Source organism: Schistocerca americana, chromosome 1, assembly GCF_021461395.2.
Source record: "Schistocerca americana isolate TAMUIC-IGC-003095 chromosome 1, iqSchAmer2.1, whole genome shotgun sequence".
NCBI classification, from domain to species: Eukaryota; Metazoa; Arthropoda; class Insecta; order Orthoptera; family Acrididae; genus Schistocerca; species Schistocerca americana.
In genome coordinates, this window is record NC_060119.1 from 391,835,694 (window position 1) to 391,863,088 (window position 27,395).

The window sequence follows — 27,395 nt, forward strand, 5'->3', positions numbered from 1 at the left end:
TTGTTGCATCAAAAGATCCACAGTAATACCAGCCAGTGCATTATTTATGAAATGGCCTTCGTAATAACAGTCAATGAATCATGATTATGCAACCAAAAGACAAATGTCACCTGAGAGATAATTCAATAGGCTTCGTCTATAAATGTTAGCATATCAAACATATAAAATTGAGTCACTCATATAGTATACCTGGCAAGTGGTAAAAAGTAAGTAAATTATTTATTATTTCAAACCTAATCGCAACAAATGTGTAAACATTTGTCACACTGTGAGACAAGACGGTCACTGCTTTCCAGAAAAAATGTTTATAGTTGCCTACGGAATCATGATTGTGCCAAGACATGCACCTCTTCGTCCAAAGCAAATCGACAGCCACGAGGCCGGCAGGGGTGACCGAGCGGTTCTAGGCGCTACAGTCTGGAACCGCGCGACCGCTGCGGTGGCAGGTTCGAATCCTCCCTCGGGCATGGATGTGTGTGATGTCCTTAGGTTAGTTAGGTTACGTAGTTCTAAGTTCTAGGGGACTGATGACATCAGAAGTTAAGTCCCATAGTGCTCAGAGCCATTTTTGACAGCCACGAATGTCTCATCTCAGGGCTCCAAAAATACGGAAATCGCATGCAGAGAAATCGGGACTTTGCGGAAGATGTGTGAGGGCTTCCCAGCGAAACTTCCGCAGCGGAGTCGAAATAATCTTGACAGCATGGAAGCGGGCATTATTCTGCAAGAGAATGATGCAGTCCGTCAAAATTCCTATAGGCCTGGATTTGGTGCGCTTCAATTAACGCAGAGCGATACGTGGATACTTTACAAAAACTGAAGTGCGCCTTCAAGACCAAATCCACAGGAATGTTGACGAACAGCATCATCCTGTTGCAAGATAATGACAGCCCACATTTTGCCAGGTCGTTTCGTCTACTGTGTAGAAATTTTGCTGGGGAGCCCTTACATGTCCTCCACATCTCCCCGTGCGATTTACATATTTTTTGAGCCCTAGAGAATGATTCGTGGTCGTCGTTTTCGGACGAAGAGAAGCACGATTGGGTAGAATCATAGCTCTGTAGGCCAAGAAGGCATTGACCGTATTGTCTCACAGGGAGACAGATGTACTAATAGGTATGGCGATTACGTTTGAAATAATGAACAGTTTATTTAAGTTTTCCATATGTCTCGTTTTCATTTGACTCCACCTTATATTTTCTAAACTTGTACAGCAAGTAATTCTACGGAAGACCACAAAATTAAGTGTTTCAATGGCAACGTGGAGAATATCAAGTCAGTTAACTGGGTCGAGTGAGATTGGCTATCGATTATGTTCTCTGAAGTCATATCCAGCTGCAGCCTGTGTGTCGAAATCTGTTTGCTGTCACACTTGCTTAGCAGCTACGTAATAGCTGTTTGCAGTTTGAGCGAACAAATACGCAACAACCTGGTTATTATCAACGATACATAAAAGACTATCAGCGATAGTGGAGCCATACGAAGATGTAACGGTAGCGTATGTATAATTACAGCCAGATGTCTTCTGTTACGTAGATTGATTTATAGCCGTTTCATGTGATGTGACACAACTCCAGAATATGTGGTATGCACACAGTTTTATATACCGCTGCAGTGTTTCGGCTTCATATCAGCACAGAGTGAGGAGGAAGGGACAAGAGTGATGAAGCGTATACGTTAATTTCCGAATTCAATGATTCAAGTGTCTGCATAGTTAGAAATTCCGCGAAGTGACGAGAACAAGACAAATTAGACTTTTTTATATGCCGGGTGATCAAAAAGTCAGTATAAATTTGAAAACTTAATAAACCACGGAATAATCTAGACAGAGAGGTAAAAATTGACACACATGCTTGGAATGGCATGGGGTTTTATTAGAACAAAGAAAAAAAAAACAAAGTTCGCAAAATGTCAGACGGATGGCGCTGGGCAGCAAAACTGCTACCGTGACGGGTGAGAGAGGTACACCGATATGTTACAGAATCGCATCATCCCCAGCCTGGCTGATAAACACCTGCTGAAACGTATGATGTTTATGCAGGATGGCGCTCCACTCCATATTACTAGACGCGTGAAAGATCTCTTGCGCGCGTCGTTTGATGATGATCGTGTGCTCAGCCGCCACTTTCGCCATGCTTGGCCTCCCAGGTCCCCAGACCTCAGTCCGTACGATTATTGACTTTGGGGTTACCTGAAGTCGCAAATATATCGTGATCGATCGACATCTCTAGGGATGCTAAAAGACAACATCCGACGCCAATGCCTCATCGTAACTCCAGACGTGCTTTACAGTGCTGTTCACAACATTATTCCTCGACTACAGCTATTGTTGAGGATTGATGGTGGACATCTTGAGCATTTCCTGTGAAGAACATCATCTTTGCTTTGTCTTACTGTGTTATGCTAATTATTGCTATTCTGATCACAGATGAAGCGCCATCCGTCGGACATTTGTTGAACTTTTGTATTTTTTTGGTTCTAATAAAACCCCATGTCATTCCAAGCATGTGTGTCAATTTGTACCTCTCTATCTACATTATTCCGTGATTTATTCAGTTTTCAAATTTATACTGACTTTTTGATCACCCTGTATAAAAAATGACATGCATAGCACTGGATGTCTATACAGATTCATTCCTTATTCACATTTTGAAGCATTAGATTCGGTTTTGAGCAGTGTAATCGCACTCTACCTGAATGTCGAAATTATCTACACTGAGCAGCAAAATTAATTGATCACGTTTCCTAAACCCTGCAATTGTCGCACATTGCAAAGCATAGGTTTGAAATGTGGCTCAAGGGTGCCTACAACCTACCTCTGTAATAGTACAAAAGATTGGCGCCCTCGGGCTCGGCGTGTCGACACATGCGAAAGCAATGCCGGAGCTCGGAAATTCACGTGCGCCGTAAGGTGTGTTAATGATATCACATTGGCACCAAATTTCACCACAACTCTGTCCAACGCCACCGTGAAAGTGTCGCACCATCAGAAGGTCGTGATAGCCCCTCTCCCCCAAATGTTGCCAAGGACGCTAGAACCGCCACACCCAGCGTTGAAATCGGACGGTGTTCTTATAAGGGTGTCCGAGGAAAATATTTCAGACACACCACCGCTCGGAGCCGACACGAAAAGGCTTGAAGAGGTGGCATGAAGGGCGCCAATGACAGCACACCTTTCCCCATGGCGCTGATTCGTACACATCTCGCAGGTCAAAATAGGAGAGTTCGCATTGCGATGAGCAACAGGAAGGTGTTTTTGACAACCTTTGACACTGCTAACATCCTTCTCTAAGGAAAATGCGGGGCTGCATCCCCACTCAAAGTGACCGCACCCTTTGGACTGCAGTGCGACCGCAGTTTTTGCTCTCGTGTACAGTTTGAAACCACTAGGGAGCGTTCAACAACATTCGACGAAATTTGAACATGATCCGAAACATCGAAGACTACTTATGCTTTTTCAACCCTCCTGTTTCCGCCCATCTGAGGCGTGACCATGCGGAAGCGCAATATAATATGTGCCTGAATAAAACGGCAATACCCTCGGTCCCACCTATGAAGCTTTGTTGAGCTCGTTGCAAACGTACCCGTCATAAACTTCAGACATCAATTCAGCCTGGCGCCTGAAGGTAGGCAAACCGCACTTAGGTGCCTAAGGGGTTGCGCGACCCTCAGGAGCTAGAGCAGCTTCCACGCTGATTTGATGTTGAAATTCCTGAAAGTACATTTCTAACGCTTTTAGCTGTGTGGGGTGTCTTTTGACCCTTCCTGTTCACATTGTGCATTAATGACCTGGTGGTCAATATTAGTAGTAACCTCGCACATTTGCGGATGGCGCAGCTATTTACAATGAAGTACAGTCTGAAACAAGCTGCATAAATACTCAGTCAGATCCTGATAAGGTTTCAAAGTAGTGCAAAGATTGACAACTTGCTCTAAATCTTCAGGAATATAAAATTGTGTAGTTCACAAAACTAAGGAACGTAATATCCTATGACTGTAATGTCAATGAGTCACCTTTGGAATCGATCAACTCATACGGATACCTGGGTGAACACTTTGTAGGGATATGAAATGATCTGATCATTTACGCTCAGGCAGGTGGCAGACTTAGGTTTATTGATAGAACACTGGGGAAGTGCAATCAGTCTACAAAGGAGATCCCTTCCAAGTCACTCGTTCGACCGGTTCTATGATATTGCTCAACTGTGTGGGACCCATGCTAAAAAGAAATAACAGGGGATATTGAAGGTATACAGAGATAGGCGGCACGAATGGTCAGAGGTTGATCCGTGAGGCATGTCACAGACATACTGAAGGAACTGAACTGGAAGATTCTTGAAGATAGACGTTAACTACTCCGAGAAAGTCAACTAACGTAGTTTCAAGAGCCAACTTTAAATGGTGACTCGAGGAACGTACTAAAACCCCCCATCGCTCCCATAGGGATCGTGAGAACAAGATTACCTTAATTACAGCACGTACATACGCATTTAAACAATCATTCTTTCGAGCATCATAAGTGAATGGAACTTGAAAAATCCCCAACAACTAATGCAATGGGATGTACCCTCTGCCATGCACTTCATAGTGGTTTGCAGAGTGTGGCTGTAGATGTAGAATCTTGCGCGGCTGGCACCGAGGATGTTGCTGAACTTGGGGTCTTAGAGGGATCTTCTGCTGTTTTATTGACGGACACTTTAATATTGCACTCCCGCGTGATCACGCCACAGGAGGGTTTAAAAAGCATAAGTGCCGATTGATGTTTCGAATGAAGCTCAAATTTCGTCGAATGGTTTTGAACGATCCGAAGTAACTCCAACTCGTACACCAGAGAAAAATTTGCAGTCACGCTGCTTTCCAAAGGAATGCGACCACGTTCAATTGGAATTCAACCCCATTATGTCCTTATAGAAGAACTGAAACATAGGCGGGTGTCAGAAGAGTCATAGGTTGTCAAGAACATCTCCACATTGCTCATCGAACAACGAAATGTCGTTTTCAACCACGAAATGTGTGGCAATCAACGCCTCATGGGAAGAGGAAGTTTTATCGACTCTCTTTCAGCCTTTTCGTCTTGATGCCGAGCGGCGGTATGTCTGAAATGTTTTCCTCTGTCACCCATAAGCAAACCGCTTGATTTCAAAGATGGATGTCGCTGTGCTGACCTCCATCGCACAGACGTCAAAGAAGCGGTGAAATGTGAGTAAGGGGGACAGCAGAGACCTTCACATAGAGTGATACGTCCGCGGTGGTTTGGACAGAATTTTGCTGAAATTTGGTGCTGATGCGAAATCATTAACCCACCTTATAGTTCACATGAACTTACGAAGAGTGGCCTTTTTATTGCATGTGCCAACATCTTGGTGTCTGAAGCGTCGTCGAGCCCGGGAATGGCGTTGCAGGACACCACACTTTTGCACCGTCACAGAGAAAGGTTGTAGGCACCTTTGAAGCAAATTTCAAATTTACATGTCGGAATGGGAGACAATTATGGGGTTTCGAAAAAGTGGTCCTTTAATTCTGTTTCGCGCAGTATATGCACTGAAGAGCCGAAGAAACTGGTACACTAGCCCCCGTGAGCACGCAGAAGTGCCGCAACACGACGTGGCATGGACTCGAATAATGCCTGAAGTAGTGCTGGAGGTAACTGCTATCATGAATCCAGCAGGGCTGTCCATAAACCGTTAAGAGTACAAGCGGAGGAGATCTTTTCTGAACAGCACGTTGCAAGTCATTCCAGATGCACTCAATAACGCTCATGTCTGCAGAGTTCGGTGGCCAGCGGTAGTATTTACACTCAGAAGAGTGTCTCGGATCCACTCTGTAACAATTCTGGACGTGAGGGGTGTCGCATTGTCCTTCTGGAATTGCCCAAGTCCGTCGGAACGGACAATGGACATGAATGGATGCATGTGATCAGACAGGATGCTTACTACGTGTCACCTGTCAGTGTCGTATCCAGACATATCAAGGGTCCCATATCACTCCTACACACGTCCCACACCATTATAGAGCCTCCACCAATCCAACAGCTTGAAGAGTCCCCTGCTGTCATGCAGACTCCATGGATTCATGAGGTCTCGATATCAGTACACGTCGATCCGCTCTATACAATTTGAATCGAGAATCGTCCTACCAGTCAACATGCTTCCAGTCATCAATAGCCCAATATCGGTGTTTACGGGTGAGGCGTGAAGCTCTGTGTCGTGCAGTCATCAACATACGAAAGCCCATATCGATGATGATTCGTTGAATGGTTCGCACGCTGACGCTTGTTGATGGCCCAGCATTGAAATCTGCGGCAGTTTGCGGAAGGGTTGCACTTCTGTCACGTTGAACAATTCTCTTTAGTCGTTGTTGGTCACATTATTGCAGGATCTTTTTCCGGCCGCAGCGGATGCCTGTTGTTCACGGTTCATTCGTGGAATGGTCGTACGGGAAAATCACCCCTTCGTCCCTACCTCGGAGATGCTGTGTCCCATCTCTCGTGCGCCGACTATAACACCACGTTCAAACTCACTTAAATCTCGATAACATGCCTTTGTAGCAGCAGTAACCGATCTAACAGCTGAGTCTTATATAGGCGTTGGCGACCGCAGCGCCGTATTCTGCCTGATTACGTATCTCTGTATTGTAATACCCTTACCTGTATCTGTTTCTTTAGCGCTTCAGTGTATAACCAAGTGATGATCCCGGAACCCAGTATCAGTTGCAGGTTACCTATTTAACGGCCTCCAGGGGCATCAGAAATTTGAGTTCCAACATTTCGAGTAATTATTGGTCGAGTTCCAAAATTTAAGATGTTGACAAAAAATACTCATTAAGAAAAAATGGTTCAAATGGCTCTGAGCACTGTGGGACTTAACTTCTAAGGTCATCAGTCCCCTAGAACTTAGAACTACTTAAACCTAACTAACCTAAGGACATCACACACATCCATGCCCGAGGCAGGATTCGAACCTGCGACCGTAGCGGTCGCGCGGTTCCAGAATGAAGCGCCTAGAACCGCTCAGCCACACCTACTGGAACTCATTAAGAAATTCAACCTTATGTTAAAAGTTTAACACATGTATTACAATTAGGAGCTGTATTTTTTGTCCTGAGGCGGGCAGATACCTGGACCTTCTTCAACCAGTGTTTGAGAATGAGAACACTTAGCGACCAACAACAAATTTTCCAGGCAATTTAAAGTCTTTACGAAACCTATTCTCGCTGACATCTCCTCAAGATGATGACAGGAAAAATGCCGCATGGAACTTCCGACACTATCTACTAGGTCATTTATATATATTGTGAAAAGCAATGGTCTCGTAACACTCCCCTGTGACACGCCAGAGGTTACTTTTACGTCTGTAGACGTCTCTCCATTGAGAACAACATGCTGTGTTCTGTTGGCTAAAAACTCTACAATCCAGCCACACAGCTGGTCTGATATTCCGTAGGCTCTTACTTTGTTTATCAGGCGACAGTGTGGAACTGTATCGAACGCCTTCCGGAAGTCAAGGAAAATAGCATCTACCTGGGAGCCTGTGTCTAATATTTTCTGGGTCTCATGAACAAATAAAGCGAGTTGGGTCTCACACGATCGCTGTTTCCGGAATCCATGTTGATTCCTACAGAGTAGATTCTGGGTTTGCAGAAATGACATGATACGCGAGCAAAAAACATGTTCTAAAATTCTACAACAGATCGGCGTCAGAGATATAGGTCTATAGTTTTTCGCATCTGCTCGACGACCCTTCTTGAAGACTGGGACTACCTGTGCTCTTTTCCAATCATTTGGAACCTTCCGTTCCTCTAGAGACTTGCGGTACACGGCTGTTAGAAGGGGGGCAAGTTCTTTCACGTACTCTGTGTATAATGAGAGCACTTAGCGATAGCCAACAAACTTTAACCACGATTTCGAAGCTTTTCTAAACAGTTTCTTCAAATGGTTCAAATGGCTCTGAGCACTATGGGACGTAACTTCTGAGTCATCAGTCCCCTAGAACTTAGAACTACTTAAACCTAACTAACCTAAGGACATCACACACATCCAAGCCCGAGGCAGGATTCGAACCTGCGACCGTAGCGGTCGCGCAGTCCAGGACTGTAGCGCCTAGAACCGCTCGGCCACCCCGGCCGGCCAAAACAGTTTCTTGTTTACGTACTTAACTACGAATATGTAACAGACTAATTCATTTTCGAAACAACCAAATGTTTTATGCATGGGAGTTCGACTGTTTAAAGAATCGGGAGTTTACTGACGTGCTACCAAAGCACGCTGCGCACGTCTCCGGACTGCACGTCCCCGATGCTGTTGGATCCCGCAACAACTGGGAGTCGTGCATATCTCAGCAGCCTCCAGATGCTGGCTCCTTATTTCTTTTGTGCATCCAGTGGAGGAGGTTTTATATGAACCAGCATAAAGAGCCGGAATACTGAGAGCTATTGTCAGCGTGTCGTCAAGCTGTTTCCGTCTGTACACTTGACGTGAGCCTCGGTGACCGAGGCGGGGCCCCAGTATTTAGCTGCTCTGACAAGCAGCCTACGCTACCAGTGGAGGTGCGCTTGTCAGGGCGACTTGTGGCATCATGATTGTTTATTTAATTGAATATGTTGGTACTGAATTATTCAGCAGTGGACATGTCGAAAAGGAAATTAGAGAACAAGTAGCAGAAGCAAACAAATTGTTAGGCTTTTTAAAGAATACTATCTGAAAAAAGAAATAACAGGAACAGATGCAAAGGCAAAAATACACAGAAAAGTAGTGAGACAAATTATGACACACACAGCTGAGACAGGACATTAAACGTCAACAACTGGAACACTTTTGAAATCCACGGAAATGGAAATCGTGCGAAGGATTACAGGGAAGACATTGAGCGATGGACAGGGAAGTAAATGATTGGAAAAGAATGTAAAGTGGACTGTGTACTTCCTTTCACGATTTTACACTGTTTAGTTTCATAAACCAGTAACTTCCTGTAGCATATGCATACTAAAGGAACAAAACTTGCATCGCGACAGAAAGATTGATACAGTGAGAACAGTGACACATGCTAAACATTCCTCCATGTTAATTCGTTATGCGTAGGGTACCTCAAACACTCATTTAAAATTATGGAGACAGAATCCTCTCTCAAGAAGAAACAGAGTTCGCATAATGATAAATCCGGAAGTGAAACTTTATCTTCAATGCATACCACGGTCGATTTCAATAGCTGAAGTTCCTAATCTAAAGTTAATATTCAATTTGTTAGATAATCAAGTGATGTTGCTGATACAAGCCAATCTGCTGATGAACTCACTGTATCCTCTTTGATGATGTACGAGCATGGAGTTCATTTTTTATTTTAATTTTAAAATAAGGCTGTGTTAAGTAGGAGTGGTAACTGCCTAATGTTTGGCTTGGAATTGTTTACAGCGCTCTGATAGGGCCATATGTTGTTCCAGCGCGATTTACGTTGTCTGTAAGGGGTTTATTCAGAATATTTTCCGCACTTGCCACAGCCTGTGTCACCCAACACAAGAGGGTCTCCAGTACACATGAGTGGTGGGTGGTATCCACAACATATGGACAGACGGGGAAAGACCTACTACACAGCTGGGCCGGCTAAAACGACAGAATTATGCAACAGACATTCCTAATGTGTTCTTCAACGTAAGATGGACGTAAGCGATATTGCTAGAGACGTTCTGAAGTTGCATGAAGTAGTATTACAATTCAGTAACAGACGAAAGCTCATGTAGAAACAAGGGGAAGACTTTTTTCATCTGTTTCTGACGTGGGAACTTTCTTCAAAGTTGTTCCGTTAACACCCGAAAACGAAGGTTTTTCGGACGGTAGAAAATCATATGAAGACCTGCGGGAGATCGATGCTTGGTGCAGGGATTGAGAGTTGACCCCCAATATAAACCAACACACTATTGCGCATAAATACGAAGAAAGATCCATTATTGTTAGATTTCACGATTGCTGATAAGCACTGAAAGCAGTCATATCCATTCAGTATCTGCATGTCCGCTTACGGAGCGATTTGTGATGGAACGACCACATAAAACTAATCGTAGGAAAGACGGATACCAAGCGGAGACTCGCTGGGAGAATTCTCAGAGAGGACTTAGCTTACAAAAGCTTTGTTCGACCGCTGCTTGTACACCCCTCATCAATCTGCGACCTGTACCAGAAAGTTTATTTTTTTTCTCTTTGGGTCGTCAATCTTCTGGATGGTTTGATGCGGCCCGCCATGAATTCCTCTCCTGCGCTATCCAATTCATCTCAGAGTAGCACTTGAAACCTACGTCCTCAATAATTTGCTGGATATATTCCAGTCTTCTCCTACAGCTCCCTCTAGTACCATTGGGAGTCATTCCCTCATGTCTTAACAGATGTGCTATCATGCCGTCCCTTCTCCTTATCACTGTTTTCCACATATCCCTTTCCTCTCCGGTTCTGCACAGAACCTCCTCATTCCTTACCGTACCAGTACACCTAATTTTCAACATTCGTCTGTAGCACCAAATCTCAAATGCTTCCATTCTCTTCTGTTCCGGTTTTCCCACAGTCCATGTTTCACTACCATGCAATGCTGTACTCCAGACGTACATTCTCAGAAATTTCTTCCTCAAATTAAGGCTAATATCTGATATTAGTAGACTTCTCTTGGTCAGGAATTCCCCTTTTGCCATTGCTAGTTTTCTTTTTTTTCTAAGAATGTGTAATATTAGATGGGTAGATCATGTAATTAATGAGGAGGTACTAAACAGAATTGCGGAGAAGGTTGGTAGGACATGTTCTGAGGCATCAACGGATCACCAATTTAGTGCTAGAGGCCTGCATGGAGGGAGACCAAGAGATGAATACACTAAGCAGATTCAGAAGGATGTAGGTTGCAGTAGGTACTGGGAGATGAAGAAGCTTGCACAGCATAGAGTAGCATGGAGAGCTGCATCAAACCAGTCTCTGAAGACCACAACAACAACAGTCCGCTTTTATGTTCTCCTTGCTCCGTCCGTCATTGGTTAGTTTACTGCACAGATAGCTGAATTCCTTAACTTCATCTACTTCGTGACCATCAATCCCGATGTTAATTTCTCGCTGTTCTCATTTCTACTACTTCTCCTTACCTTCGTCTTTCTTCGATTTATTCTCAATCCATGTTCTGTACTCATTAGGCTGTTCATTCCGTTCAGCAGATCATGTAATTCTTCTTCACTTTCCCCCAGGATAGCAATGTCATCAGCGAATCGTATAATTGATATCTTTTCACCTAGAATTTTAATTCCACTCCTGAATCTTTGTTTTATTTCCATCATTGCTTTCTCGATGATTGAACAGCAGGGGCGAAAGGCTACATCCTTGCCTTACACCCTTTCTAATACGAGCACTCCGTTCTTGGTCGTCCATTCTTATTATTCCTTCTTGGTTGTTGTACATATAGTATATGACCCGTCTCTCCCATAGCTTACGCCTACTTTTTTCAGAATTTCTAACATCTTATACCATAACGAGATTTTCACTCTGCCGCGGAGTACGCACTGATATGAAACTTCGTGGCAGATTAAAACTGTAGAGCACTGGTAGAGCACTTGCCCGCGAAAGGCAAAGGTTCCGAGTGCGAGTCTCGGTCCGGCACACAGTTTTAATCTGCCAGGAAGTTTCATCTTGCATCATTTTACATTGAAATAAGTTCACCAAAGCTCTCTCAAATTCTGATTCTAATACTGGATCCCCTATCTCTTCCGAATCGACTCCAGTTTCTTCTTCTATCACATCAGACAAATCTTCCCCCTCATACAAGCTTTCGATGTATTCTTTCCACATATCCGCTCTCTCCTCTGCATTTAACAGTGGAATTCCCGTTGCACTATTTATGTTATCACCAGAAGGTACTGATAGAGAAAATAGAGTCTAAAGAAGAGCAGTGCGTAAACGTGACGAAAATTCTCATAGAACTCCTGTGCAGGTGCCACAAGAGAGGCGTGCAGAAAACTGAGGATTACTATTAAAATTTACAGAGAGTATTTTCCCAGGCTGGAACAGGAAAGGGCGGAAGTGATAGTGGTACACATAGTATCGTCCAACACACATCATAAGATGCCTTACAGAGTGTAAATGTGTAGATGTAGCTGTAAGTTTAGGTATAGACACGAAGTCCCTACCCTATTGAGTGACAAATCCATTAAAAGAAAACATATATATTTATGAACCACTTTGTAGATGCCAGTGGCTTCATAAACACAATCTGCTATTGTGGTACAGAGATCAGAGTTAATCAAACGTCAGATGTACGGAAGTAGCACCGTACGCGTATCTATTACGCTGCAGTGAAGTAACCAGAAGAGGGGAGCAAAGGGGGGGGGGGGGGGAGGGGAATGGGCAGAGTAAACGAAATGAAACCTCAAGGGTTGAGAGGATACGTGATCTTAATGTAGTGATTGCAAAATCGAGTCAAATTTACAAAGAACTTGCCAGTATGAGTCCATTGATCAGCATTGCGTTGACCTCCCTCCGGCTTCGATTCAAGCACTGATCCAGTTGACAAAGATGTCAAAACAGTTACAGACTATCCTAAGGCAACGTGACCCACAACTGCTGTAATAAGTTCTCAATATGCTGTACACTGGCACTGGGATGAAGTTGGCATCCGAGTTGGTCTCACACTTGTCCTACCTTGCTCATTTCTGATGATCTTACTGGCCACGGGAGTAACTTAACGCCCTGCAGGCAGTTCATACACACACACACACACACACACACACACACACCTGTCGCATGAGTAGTAACACATGACCATATATCGCTCCCTCAGTCAGTACCAGCCACGATCTGAAGTCGTAACCGATGGTTCCCTTCAACATGACGAACGGAGTAACACCGCTGTGACTCTCAAAAACATTCAAAGATTGGAGTCTTTCCTCTGCTTGCCAGTCGCCAGTGGCCAACCTGGGCAAGTCATTGCTACGTTCATATCTACATCTACATGGATATTCTGCAAGTCACATATAAGTGACTGGCAGAGGATTCATCAAACCACCTTCACAATTCTCTATTATTCCACTTTCGTATAGCGCGTGGAAAGAGCGAACACCTATATCTTTCCGTATAAGCTCTGATTTTCCTTATTTGATCATGGTGATCGTTTCTCCCTATGTAGGTCGGTGTCAACAAAATATTTTCGCATTCGGAGGAGTAAAACGTGCTGTCCTTCTGTGAACTTTTTCGATTACTCCGTCAGTCCTATCTGGTAAGGATCCCATACCGCGCAGCAGTATTCTAGAAGAGGACGGACAGGCGTAGTGCAGGCAGTTCCTTAGTAGATCTGTTACATTTCCTAAATGTCCTGCCAATAAAACGCAGTCTTTGGTTAGCGTTCCTCACAACATTTTCTGTGTGTTCCTTCAAATTTAAGTGGTTCGTAATTATAATTCCTAGGTACTTAGTTGAATTTACGACCTTTAGATTTGACTGATTTCTCGTGTAACCGAAGTGCAACAAATTCCTTTTTGCACTCATATGGGTGACCTCACACTTTTCGCTATTTGGGGTCAATTGCCAATTTTCGCACCATACAGATATCTTTTCTAAATCGTTTTCCAGTTTGCTTTGAGCTTCTGATGACTTTATTAGTCGATAAACGACAGTGTCATCTGCTGACAACCTAAGACGGCTGCTCAGATTGTCTCCCAAACCGTTTATATGCATAAAGAACACGAAAGGCCCTATAACACTCTCTTGCGGAACGCCAGAAGTCACTTCTGCCTTACTCGATGACTTCCCGTCTATTACTACAGACAGTGACCTTTCTGACAGGAAATCACAAATCCAGTCACATAACTGAGACGATACTCCATAAACATGCAATTTCACTATAAGCCGCTTGTGTGGTACAGTGTCGAAAGCCTTCCGGAAATCCGCAAACACGGAATCAATTTGAAATCCCTTGTTAATAGAGCTCAACGCTTCACGCGAATTAAGAGCTGGTTGTGTTTCACAAGAACGACATTTTCTAAATCCCTGCGGACTGTGTGTCTATTGCTTTTCTTCGAGATAATTCATGATGTTCGAACACAATATATGTTCCAGATTACTGCTGCATATCGGCGTTAATGATATGGGCCTATAATTTAGTGGATTACTCCTGCTACCTTTCTTGAATATTGGTGCGATCTGTGCGACTTTCCAGTCTTTTGGTACGGATCTTTCGTCGAACAAACGGTTCTATATGATTGTTGAGTATGGAGCTATTGCATCAGCGTACTCTGAAATGAACCTCACTGATATACAGTCTGGACCAGAAAGCTTGCTTTTATTAAGTGACTTGCTTCATTACTCCGAGGGTATCTACTTCTACTTTACTCACGATGGCAGCTGTTCTTGATCCAAATTCCGCAATATTTATTCGTCTTACTTTGTGGAGGCATTTCGGAAGGCTGTGTTTAGTAACTCTGCTTTGGCATCACTGTCTCCGATAGTATCTCCATTGCTATCGAGCAGACAAGGCATTGATTGTGTCTTGCAGCTAGCGTACTTTACACACCACTACAATCTCTTTGGATTTTCTGCCAGGTTTCGACACAAAAGGTTTCCTTGTGGAAACTATTGTAAGTATCTCGCATTGAAGTCTGCGCTAAATTTAGAGCTTCTGTAAAAGATTGCCAGTACAATACGATACCGTTCATAAGCAGTCCAAGATTTCCGGACACGGAACGACTCCAGACGAAGTCTTTTGTGTTGTGGTGCTAAGGGCCGCCTGCACACAGAACGGTAATTCCCTATTTTCGTCTGCTGCTGGTCTCCGACCACAGGTGCGGGATGAGACAGACTGTCACCGGGTGTCCTATACTTGTTCTCAGATGGCACGCGCAAATGTGAAGGGGTGCTTGGTGCACAACACGGCGATTCTCCCCAGTGGTGATCAGATGTGCTCAGCTGGAACCTTGGTGACGAGTATGCCTGCCCTCACACGTAGTGCAACATAGGGCGACAGTCACATGCGAAAGGTCCACAATGAGCTAATCGACCAACTGAGCAAATGGAGACCCACAATGAGGCCCCCTTCAAACTATGTCAGGTGCTGATAACGCTGCCTCAGTCGAGTACGCGGCGTCTCCAATTCCTCGACAGCGATCGCTCAACGTCTGATGCTGTTCGCGCCCTATATACCCTACCAAACACGGTAACAAAAACAGCACTAATACACTGTGGCAATCATGATATATCTACATCCACAGCATACTCCGCAAGTATCACGTAATGGTGTGTGGCAGAGGGTACTTCTGGTTCCACTGACTGATCCCTACATCCCTGTTCCGCTCGTGAATGCCGTGTGGAAAGAATTATTGTCAGTAAGCCTCTCTACTAATTTCTCGATTTTATCGTCGTGGTCATTGCTCCAATGCATGCTGAAGGAAGTAATATGGTGTCAGACTCTTCCCGGAAAATGCTTCCTCGAAATCTGAATAGTAAATCTCTCCGTGGTGCACAATGCCTCTCTCGTAACGTCTGCCGGTGAAGTTTGTTGAACATATAGGTAACACGCACACGCCGACTAAACGATCCCGTGATGAAACGCGCCGCTCTTCGTTGGATCTTCTCTACATCCTCTATCAGTCCAACATGACAGGGATCCCAGAGAGATGAACAATTCCCAAGAATCGGGCGACCAAGCGCCTCATAAGCCATTTCTTTCGTGGATAAGTTACATTTTCTTAAGGTTCTTCCGATGAATCTGAGTATGGTGTCTGCTTTTCCCACTATCCTAAGGTCGCTCTGGATAGTTACGCATAGATATTTTACGGCAGATTCTGTCTCCAGCTGTTTGTCATCAATAGCATAACTGTAGAGTAGTGGATTTCTTTTCCTATGTATGCGCAATATGTTGCATTTATTTACGTTCAGGGTTAGCTGCCACAGCCTCCACTATTCATCAGTTCTCTGCAGGTAGTTCTGCAAATTCGTACTAACTTCAGGCGTGGCTACTTTGTTATAGACAACTGCATCATCTGCGAATAGTCTTAAAGAGCATCCGACGCTTTCTACTAGCCCATTTATATATATATATATATACTGTAAACAGCAACGGTCGTATCACCCTTCCCTGTGGTACTCCCGATATTACCTTTACATCTGTCGATTTAGTGTCGTTAAGGGCGACGTGTTGAGTTCTGTCTGCAAGAAAGTCTTGAATCCAATCGCAAGTCTGCACCGATACTCCGTAAGCTCGTATCTTTTTTTTTTTTTATTAAACGGCAATGCGGGACGGTGTCAAATACCTTACTGAAGTTAAGGAACACGGCACCAACCTGACGGCCGTTGTCCACTGCGCTGTGGATGTCATGGAAGAACAGAGCGAGCTGAGTTTCGCAAGATCTCTACTTCTGAAATGCATGTTGATTTTTGTAGAGGAGCTGTTCATTTTCCAAGAACGTTAAAATTCTTGAGAATAAAACATGTTCCATAATTCTACAACAGACCGACGTCAACGATATAGGTCTCTAATTGTGTGGCTCTGTCTTGCTGCCTTTCTTAAAAAAGGGAATGACTTGCGCTCTTTTCAATTCGTTAGGTACTTTTCGTTGCCCATGCTATCTACGATAAATTACTGCTAGAAGGGGAGCGAGTTCTTTCTCCTAATTTTTATAGAATCTTATAGGTATCTCATCTGGTCCTGACGCCTTTCCACTACTGAGCGATTATAGCTGCTTTTCAATTCAGCGGCAGTTTACCTCAATATCTGCCAATTCGTTGTTCGTAAGACGATTGAAAGGAGGGACAGTGTTACGATCTTCCGCGGTGAAACAACTTCCGAAGACCGAATTCAGTATTTCGGCCTTCTCTCTGTTACCATTCTGTTTCCGTGCCGGTGTGGTCGCTGAAGGATTGAATACATGATTTTGACCCACTTGCTGATTTTACATACACCAAAATCTCTTAAGGTTTTTACTCAGGTCGGTTGATAATGTCTTACTTTCAAAATCATTGAACGCTTCCCTCATTGCTTTCCTTATGCTCATTTTCACTTCGTTCAACTTTTGTTTGTCAGCTAGGTTTTTACTTCTCTTGAATCTGAGACGAAGTGCTCTTTGTTTACGTACCGCTTTTCTAACACGGCTATTAAACCATGTTGGATCTTTTCCATCGCTTAAAACCTTAGTCAGAACATACTTGTCTAGGGTCTTTGAATTTTCTCCATTTGTTCTCCACATATTCGTCCTCATCACCGAATGTTGGATGCTGACGGCTGAGATATTTTGAAATTTGTATCCTATCGCCCTTGTTAAACAAATACATCTTCCTACTTTTTTTAACATTCCTTGCAGGATCCGTCATCATCGATGCTGTCGCAGGCTTATGATCACTGATACCTTCGTCTACGTTATCTGATTCGATACGTTCAGGTCTGTTTGTTCCAGGAGGTCTAATATTTTACCATCACGAGTTGGTTCTCTATCTGCTCAAGATAATTTTCGCGCAAGACATATAGAACAATGCCACACGATTCCCTGTCTCTGGCACCAGTTTTGAAGCCAAAACACACCCAATGTATACCTGGCAAGTTGAAATCAACCCTTATTACAACGATACGATCGGGAAAATTGCTAATAACATTCTGCAGGTACTGTCTGAAGCGCTCTACAACTACAGATCCTGACCCAGGTGGTTTATAAAAGCATCCGATAACCACTTTTTATTTTTGGTACTCAGTTTCAACTAGATTAATTTACATTCGGAATCCGTGATAGCCTCTCTAGATTTTATCGAATTTTTTACTGCAATAAACAAGCAGCCACCACTGGCGACTAACCTATCCTTACGATAAACATTTCAATCTGAACTTAGTATTTCGTTGTAATTGACGTCTAGCTTCATCCTGCTTTCTGTTCCCAATACTATCTGTGCGTTATAATCTCCAGTAAGCGATGCTAATTCTCGGAGTTTCCTTGGATGCTCCTGCAGTTTACTAAAATCATATTAATCTTTTCTATCTCTGATCTGCGAGGACCAAGATTCTCTGAGGTCGCTGTGGCTGACTTAGCAGGCAAATCGTCTTTAATCTCAAGGGAGGGGTTCCCTAGCCTAAAGAAGTCCTATATGCACGCCACCCGTATTCCGCTACACCAGTAGCCGCTTCCTGCGTGTAGTGCACGCCTGACCTACTAAGGGGAACCTGCAATTCGGCACCCGATAGCGGAGGTCGAGAAATTCGCGTCCGATACCATCACAGAGCCGTCTGAGCCTCTGGTTTAGACCTTCCACTCTGCTCCAAACCAGAGGACCGCTTTCAGTCCTGGGTACGATGCCACAAATAGCTTAGCCTGCACCCCGCGTGCGTTGCTAGAAGCCTTAACGTTGTGTCAAAGAGAATAGTAAGTGTAATCATTTATAAGGGTGTTTCATAATTACGTTTTAAAAATTCAGGGATAGGTTTCTTACACCAAAACAAGAAAAAATCCGCTCTAAAATGCTACGAGCACTTGTTCATCCTTGATACTGTGAACCACGTCTCTTCTATTGCAAGCTCTTTGCTTTCCATTTATTGGCTTGAGGTAGTATGGACAAAATCAAGGAAAAAAATGTCTAATAAACATGGGCTCTAAAGAGCGTACCTTCAGTAAACGAGATGTGTTTCAAAGTAGCGAAGAGGGAAAAGTACACGTAACTCTTAACATACGCATTTTAGAGATCATGTTTACTGGACTTTTTTTCTTGTTTCGCTCCATATTATCCCCTCCCAAAATACGGAAAGCAAAGAAGAGTTGTGATTCACAATATCGAGGATGAGCAAGTGCTCATAGTACTTAACGTATGCGTTTTAGAGCCCATGTTTAATGGACATTTTTTCCTTATTTTGGGCGTGACTGCTACGGTCGCAGGTTCGAATCCTGCCTCGGGCATGGATGTGTGTGACGTCCTTAGGTTAGTTAGGTTTAAGTAGTTCTAAGTTCTAGGGGACTGATGACCTCAGATGTTAAGTCTCATAGTGCTCAGAGCCATTTGATTTGAACCTTATTTTGGTGTACGGAACCTGCCCCCTAATTTTTAAAACGTCACTTTGATGCACGCTGTGTATCTGCCAATGGTGAGTACGTGTGCGAAGTTTCTTTGACGTTCGACCATGTCTTCAGGGTGCTTCATTTTTTTTTTTTCAGGCACTGTACATACCACAGTGGCGAAGTCCAAACAGTGTTTGCTGCCCGCCCAGATAAATGGACGCATTGTGGACCGCTAGCAAACGGCTTCGCTGGCTCCTTTTCGGAATTCCTAGCAGACACGAGTCAGGACTCCCGCTCTGGTGCCTCGCTCGTTGACTCGGCCGTAGCGCCCGACTTCCGAATAGAACGCGGGGCAGGGCAGGGCACCGCCGCCTTGTTTTCGGCTGCCGCCATTGTTCGCGCAGGATGCTTCGTCTTCTCCACGGCCGGGAAGCTCCGTGCCCCTAGTTCCGCAGATAATGAGCTGCTCTGCTTTTAGTCTTTTGTCCTTCCAGACACGCATTTTCATTTCAGTTTTATCTACGGGGACGCAATATACAGCCCCAAGAACAATAGAAAAATTAATTAGTAGGGTCTTTACGTATTTGTACCCGCCGTATGCTGAGTGATTTGAAAAGCTAATGCGTGAAGTTAGTGCTCTGCCTGTGTTTTCAATTCAGCTACTCTCGATCGTAGTGAGAAAAAGAGACAGGGTGGAACCTACAGATTAGTTTCGAATTCGGATCACAGAACGCCATGTTTCTGCCAGTGATGAAAATCGAGCAGAAGAAAAAAGTGCAGGGTCTGATCCGGAACCTACGGAGGGTTTCCTGCGAGGGGCGTTCAACAAGTAACGCAACATTTTTTTTCCTTCCTCAGTTTCGATTGAAAAAATGTTAATTTCTTGGGGACATCGTGCAATATTCCAGCCTCGGCTCCTATCGTTTCATGAAGTTCCGATGCGCGGTGACACTATTCGTACCCTTCAAAATGCCTTCTGCAACGGAGGTATGCTCCGACTAGAGAGATGTCAATGAGTTTCTTTTGGTGGAAAGCCAGAGCATCGCAGATATTCAAAGGCTCTTGCGTACGTCTACGGAGACCTGACAGTTAACACAAACTCTGTGGGTAGTTGGACGAGGCGTTTGTAATCACCGCAAGAAGGTCGCGTGAAACTACAGATTCTCCGGCCGACCCCACACAGCTGTGACTCCTGCAATGTTGTAACGTGCGGACACTCTCAGTCGATGTGATCGATGGGTCATAATCAAACACCTTGCTGCTCAACTGGACGTCTCTGCTGGTAGTTCTGACACAGCCGTCTACCACTTACGTTGCGTTCCTCGCCGCCTATCAGAAGAATACAGAGAGCAATGAAGGACCGTCTGTGCGGAATAGCTTGAGCGTTACGAGGCTGTTCGTGTCAACTTTTTGTCAAACATCATCGCAGGCAGTGAAACATGTGGGCTCATCACTTCGAACTGAAAACGAATCCGAACAGTGGCGCTACACCACATATCAAAGCCTCTGTGTCCTTGTACACCGCCCATCCCTTAGTGCAACGGGTCCAGGAAAGCTGTCACTTGCTCACTGTTGATGGAGCCACTGTGACGTTTATGTGAGTTTCTGGTCACATCAGTCTGACAGGAAACGAGGCCGCTGACGCTGCTACAAAGGCTGCAATCCTCGTACCTCAGCCACTTAGCTGCTAAATTCCCTCCGATGATCTCTGTGTTGCCGTTTGCCGACAGGCGGTGATACTTTGGCATCACCACTGGTCCTCCCTTCATGGGGAGAAGCTCCAGGTTATTAAGCCTCTCCCAGCGCCCTGGACGACCTCCTCTCAGTTCTCTCGCCGTGAGGAGGTCATTTTAGGTTCCGTATCGGGCACTGTCTTTTTAGCCATCGCCATTTGTTAAGTGGTCTCTCTCACCATTGCCCTCAACCTTTGACGGTCCGCTATTTTCTCACGGAATGGTCTTTTCTTAACCACTTACGTTCTCGTTTGTGTTTGTCGTCTGGTTATCGGCCGTATTTGGGAACAACGCGCGGGCTGTCGACCGCGTTTTACTTTTTATTCGTCGTAGCAATATGGCGAAGGCCATTTAATTTTTAGTTCATGACCTTCGTTTCTCTACGGCATATTTTATAGACTTTTCTCCACGTCCTTGTTGTCTTCTCTTCCGTCGATTAGGATTAACGTGTAGTCATTTCTAATTCCTCTCTTTGTCTTCATGTTCTAGAATTCTGATGGGGCCGCGTATGACCCTAGTTACTTTTGTGCCACAAAACAAAACGAACAAACAAAACCACTTCTCCTCCGAAGAAAAAGTTCAATGCCACAAGCTCAGCCGGTAAAAGCATGGTGACAGTCACCTGGGACTCTGAAGGGGATATTCTGTTTGATGTCCTCCATCGTGGAGCAACGATTACCTCTGAAATGTATTGTGCTAGCCTCAGTAAATGGAAGAAACGTCTTCAGCGCGTTCGTCTTCGCAAAAACGATTTTATCCTTCTCCACGACAACGTAAGGCCTCGTGCTAGTCTGTGCACCCGAGAGGAGCACACAAAACGTCATTGGATTGTTCTTCCTCATCCACCCTACAATCCAAATCTCGCTTCTTCCGACTATTGCCTGTGTGGTCCAATGAAGGACGCACTTTACGTGAAGCAGTACGTGGATGTTGCGGAGGTTACTGATACAGCGAGAAGCTCCGACGTCGACCAGCTGAAAGATATCAAGCCAACATACAGGCCCTCCCAGTAAAGTGGCATAAGGTGTTCGCATTGAACGGAGATGATGCTGAAAATAAGGTTTCGTAGCCAAAAGAGTGGGTAATAATTTGATGTATTGAAATCCTTAATAAAACCATACTGCTTTGTGAAAAAGAAACGTGTGCCATATTTATTGAATGCTCCTCGTATTATGACACATCATCAGTGCATATCCAAAATACGTCTCACTTAAGCGGGAGTCACATCCAAGTATAGAGCGCAAAATTCAAGTTTTCCCTCGATCTCTCCACGTCAGTTTAAGCAAACGTAGGGACGAGTGATTTCATTACTAACAGAAAGTCAAAGCTGTTTCTGAAATGAGAATGCTGCTAATGAAAGACTAGCCATTAATAATGAATTGGAAGATGACGTTTGAAATGGGAGGTTGAATGAAATGAGGCTGGTGAATGAAGCAATCTTTGTTAGGAGCACATAAAATATTCAAAGAAGCGTGGTGATGATGCGAATTTTTGTAGTTCTAGAACCAAGAAGAGCAGAGACAACGGGCAAACAAAGAAGTACATGGTACCAAAATAAAACTGGGAGAGAAAATGTTTCTATGTCTCACCCGAAATAGATGAATAGAAGAACAGCTCATTACATGCGCTCTCACATGCAGTTTTGTCGTTCTGGATTTCTAGTGAACTGTTTTACTAATATTCATATACATGGTGGCAAATAATAAAATTAACAAAAAAAATTTTTCAGCATTAAACAGCAAATAAATCATTAGAAAACTATAGAACTAGTACGAACAGCAGGCAATATTGCTTACGTGAAGTGCAGGCTGCAAAATATCCCTAGAAAATTGCAACAAGCTCTAATTAAGGCTACATGCTGGTCATCTAATTATTTTTTTTCTTTTTTTGGTATTGATGTGAGTTAAAAATTCCTTACCATCACCTTCTCACCATACCAAAATTAGAAATTCTTCTGCGGAATAGAATGAATCATCAAGGAGAATCATTTTATGTCTGTTTTCAAATGTCATTGATATTTGTAAGACATCTGATATCATTGGATAAGTGATCAAAAATTTTGGTGACAGTACTGTGCATTCATTTTTGTGCTAAAGAGAACCTTTATATGGGGTAATGGATCTCATTTTCTTCTTGTGGTGTTATAATTATGTACATCAGTGTTCCTTCTGAACAGCAGTGCATTATTTACAACCATCTTCACGAGGGAATAAATATACTGTGAAGCAGTAGTCAAAATGCCCAACTCCTTAAATATATGTCTATAAGATGATCACGGGTGAGCTCTACATGTTATTCTTATACCAGGTTTTTGAACAATGGACACTTTCTATCTTACAGTTGAACCAACTCAGAACATTATTCCGTATTACATTAGTGACTGAAAATACACAAAATATGTCAACTTGCTGATTTCTCTCTGCCCAAGAGTTGCAGCAACTCGAACAAGAAAACCTGGCTGAACTAAATTATTTTAGGAGTTCCAAAGTGTTGTTTTTTCTAGTTTAAATACTCATGAATATGGATACTTAAAAATTTTGAAGTTTCCACCTTAGCTTCCTCACCACCACGTGTTAACTTTTCGTTGGTTTAGTATCTCTAGATGTTCAGCACTGAATGTGTTGCGTGTTTTTGAAATATAGTGTGAGAATATTCGCAGAAAACTAGATAGTACATAGTACTTTTAAGAACATTATTTACCATTTCTTTTGTTGCTGTATGTGTGTTTGTTTCATTACAATACTTTGTCATCCGCAAAGAGAACCAGCTCTGTTAGTTGTACGTTAGACGGAAAGTCGTTTGTATAAATAAGAAACAATAACCCTCGTGGAACTTCCTGCATTCTTTTAGTTAGATATGATATTGTCTATTGGTTTTCTATACCACCAGTTTCACGAAACTTCACTTTATACAGGAGAATCTTGGGATTCACACAATCAAATACCTTAAATATGTCACAGAAAATACCAGTTGTTGCTATTTTGTTATTTAGTGCTTGCAAAGGGGGTGATTGAATGCGTAAATGGCACTTTCTGTTGAACAACTTCCCTGAAATCCAAACTGTGATTTATTGACGATATTGTTTTTGCTAACGTGGGATACTATTCTAGAACACATGACTTCCTCAAAAATTAAGTAAATAAATAGAGTAAGAAAATAAGGTCAGTAGTGGAACAGATCGGTAATTATAACCCTTTTCTTATAGGGGGCTACAACAATGATATATTTCAGTCTCTCTGTAAAAATGCCGTGGTTTGAGAGAATACATTGCTTGTTGTATGGGAATAAGTCTTTAGTGCGCTGTTGGAAGCCCCATCAAATCCAGACGAGCTTTTATTTTTAAGAGAATATTTAATTTTCTTAATTTTAGAAGAAGAAGTGGATGAATATCATTGAATTTTATGTAGCTGCCTGTTCAACATACTTTCACAATTCTTCTCTTGAACAGTTTATTCCTGTATTTTCTATCACATTCAAGAAATCTCTCTCTGTCGTGTGACGGATCGCCATTTCGCGTCGGTGACGATAAAATTATAACGAGGACAACACAACACCCAGTCCATGGGCAGAGAAAATCTCTGACCTGGCCGAGAATCGAACCCTGTACCCTTCGGTTGGCATTCAGGCACGCTGATAGCACAGCTACCGACGTGGATATTTAAGAAATTATTATTGAACTTACGTGCTTTCGCCGGTCAATGTGGCCGAGCGGTTCTAGGCGCTTCAGTCTGGAGCCGCGCTGCTGCTACGGTCGCAGGTTCGAATCTTGCCTCGGGCATGGATGTGTGTGACGTCGTCAGCATAGTTAGGTTTAAGTTGTAAGTCTAGGGGACTTATGACCTCAGACGTTAGGTCCCGTAGTGCTTAGAGCCATCTAAACCATTTTTACCTGCTATCTGTGACTGATCATCTATAGCCCTTCGATTTAAATTAATGCTGCCGTTATACTGTTCTGTGGCCTTTGCCCTGTCTCTCGTTTGTTACTTCTTCCACTTCTGTGTTGTCGCTGTTACGGTCGGCAATCAGATGACTGGTTTGATGTAGCTCACCATGGTAGTCTTATCTTATGCAAGCCTCTTCATCTCACAATTGAGCACCGATGTTATTTGAGTTACCACTTGACTCGCTACCTTGTATCAAGTATGTTTCCGGTATTCTAATGATGGGCCTTACCCGAAAAGTGTCGATAAAGTTTTTATAACAGCTGGAGTGTTGTCATTTAGCCAGCTGACGCTCTGTTACGTGCGCGCTCACTTGACCGTATAATAATGGTCGCAGGCGTCCTGCTCGAACTTTGTCACAACTTAATACGTAAACTGTGCCGCCCGGCAGTTATCGATATTACTGTCCACGCGCACCCGCTGTCTAGTATCGACGCAAAGGAGTGGGGCTGTTATTGCCAGCGGGCTAGGCACGTCGCGGCATTCTAGCCCACGATGCCGTTGGTTGGCGTGGCTGCACAGAAATGCCACGCTGCGCGCCCGTGCATCAGTATTCCGGACATGGGGCGGGGCAGAATGGCACGGCGGCGGCTTCCGCGCACCGCTGGACGCTGTGCGGTGTCTGCACGTAGCGAGGGTCCGTGGCCGCAAGCACGTGCTCACACACACACACATACACACACATGCGAGGTGGGTGCCGTCAGGCGAGACTGGCGATTGCGTCACGAGGCTTACCTCAACAAGTGTAGCGCAGAAGCGTCCTGTTGTGAGGTCACTGCTACATAACTGTTCTGCAAAACATGGCCTGCTGATGCGACAGCTGGCTTATCCTCACGGTAGAGCGGATTTACATTAATGCACATCTTGTACACTTTAGGGCAAAATAATTGCAACATGGAGCAGGAAGAAAAAAGAAACGATTGGGTGCCTAGCCTGATACAGAAGCTCAACAAAGAAAGAAAATCTCCGTAGATATTTATGTACTACAGATGACAGGTTAAAGTTATTATTTCTTTTTCCATCGATTCCCCGATGTTATTCAATCTGTATATTGAGCAAGCAATAAAGGAAACAAAAGAAAAGTTCGGAGTAGGTATTAAAATCCACGGAGAAGAAATAAATAATTCTGTCAGAGACAGCAAGGGACTTGGAAGAGCAGTTGAACGGAGTGGACAGTGTCTTGAAAGGAGGATATAAGATGAACATCAACAAAAGCAAAACGAGGATAATGGAACGTAGGCTAATTAAGTCGGGTGATGCTGAGGGAATTACATTAGGAAATGAGACACTTAAAGTAGTAAAGGAGTTTTGCTATTTGGGAAGCAAAATAACTGATGATGGTCGAAGTAGATAGGATATAAAATGTAGACTGGCAATGGCAAGGAAAGCGTTTCTGAAGAAGAGAAATTTGTTAACATCGAGTGTTGATTTAAGTGTCAGGAAATCGTTTCTCAAAGTATTTGTATGGAGTGTAGCCATGTATGGAAGTGAAACGTCGACGATTTATAGTTTAGACAAGAAGAGAATAGAAGCTTTCGAAATGTGGTGCTACAGAAGAATGCTGAACATTAGATGGGTAGATCACATAACTAATGAGGAGGTATTGAATAGAATTGGGGAGAAGAGGAGCTTGTGGCACAACTTGACTAGAAGAAGGGATCGGATGGTAGGACATGTTCTGAGACATCGAGAGTTCACCAATTTAGTATTGGAGTGCAGCGTGGAGTGTAAAAATCGTAGAGGGAGACCAGGAGATGAATACACTAAGCAGATTCAGAAGGATATAGGCTGCTGTAGGTACTGGGAGATGAGGAAGCTTGCACAGCATAGAGTAGCATGGAGAGCTGCATCAAACCAGTCTCAGGACTGAAGACCACAACAACAACATCGATTCGGTGTTGCAAGTCACAATTTTCAGGTGCCTCTGTAATTAGATTAAACAGAAATGTTTCATGCATCTTCTTCCATTATAGGTATTGTATAAGGGTAACAAATGACGATAGGAAATTACACTCTTGCTCCACCTACTACTCAAAACAAACATGAACACTCTTCTTCTTCTTCTTCTTCTTCTTCTTCTTCTTCATGCTAACGTTAATCCCGTCTAAGCTGGCTCTGCTCAAAATTTGGAAATCTTATTTTATTTAACTTTGCGGTCGATTTCTGTTCCTCCCGCCGCAGTCACCTGTTAAAAGGAAAGGGAAGTCCTGCACGCCACCTATCCGTGAATCGCGTAAACTTTGTTAATTGAGTCACGGTATTGTCACTGTTGGAGTACCTAATTTTCTGAATCGGAAAGTGTGGACTAGCCCGGCGTGTGCCTAAACGAGCGTGGGAAGCCATCGAGAAACCACACTTAGGTTAGTCTGTTAACCCACTACAGAGTTTCGATCTCGGTCTGGCTCAACCACGCTGCGCGTTACGCCACACAAGTAGGTACGGCAGTCATGAGCACCAAGTGACCAAAAGTCATGGGAAGATAATATAATAGCGAGTCACTCCTCTGCTAGTCCTCAAAAGTACTGTGACACGTCGAGCCATGGACTATGAGAAATCTTGGGTTCGTTCAGGAGAGATATTGATGCAGACATCGTACAGCGGTACCCACAATTGTTCTCATGTAGCTGGTTCTGTGTTCATCGAGGATGCATATGTATCAACAACATTGCATAAATCCTCAACTCAATAGGGATATGATAATCTGGACGTTAAATTTTTGTCGAGAATTCACTGAAGTGTTTAT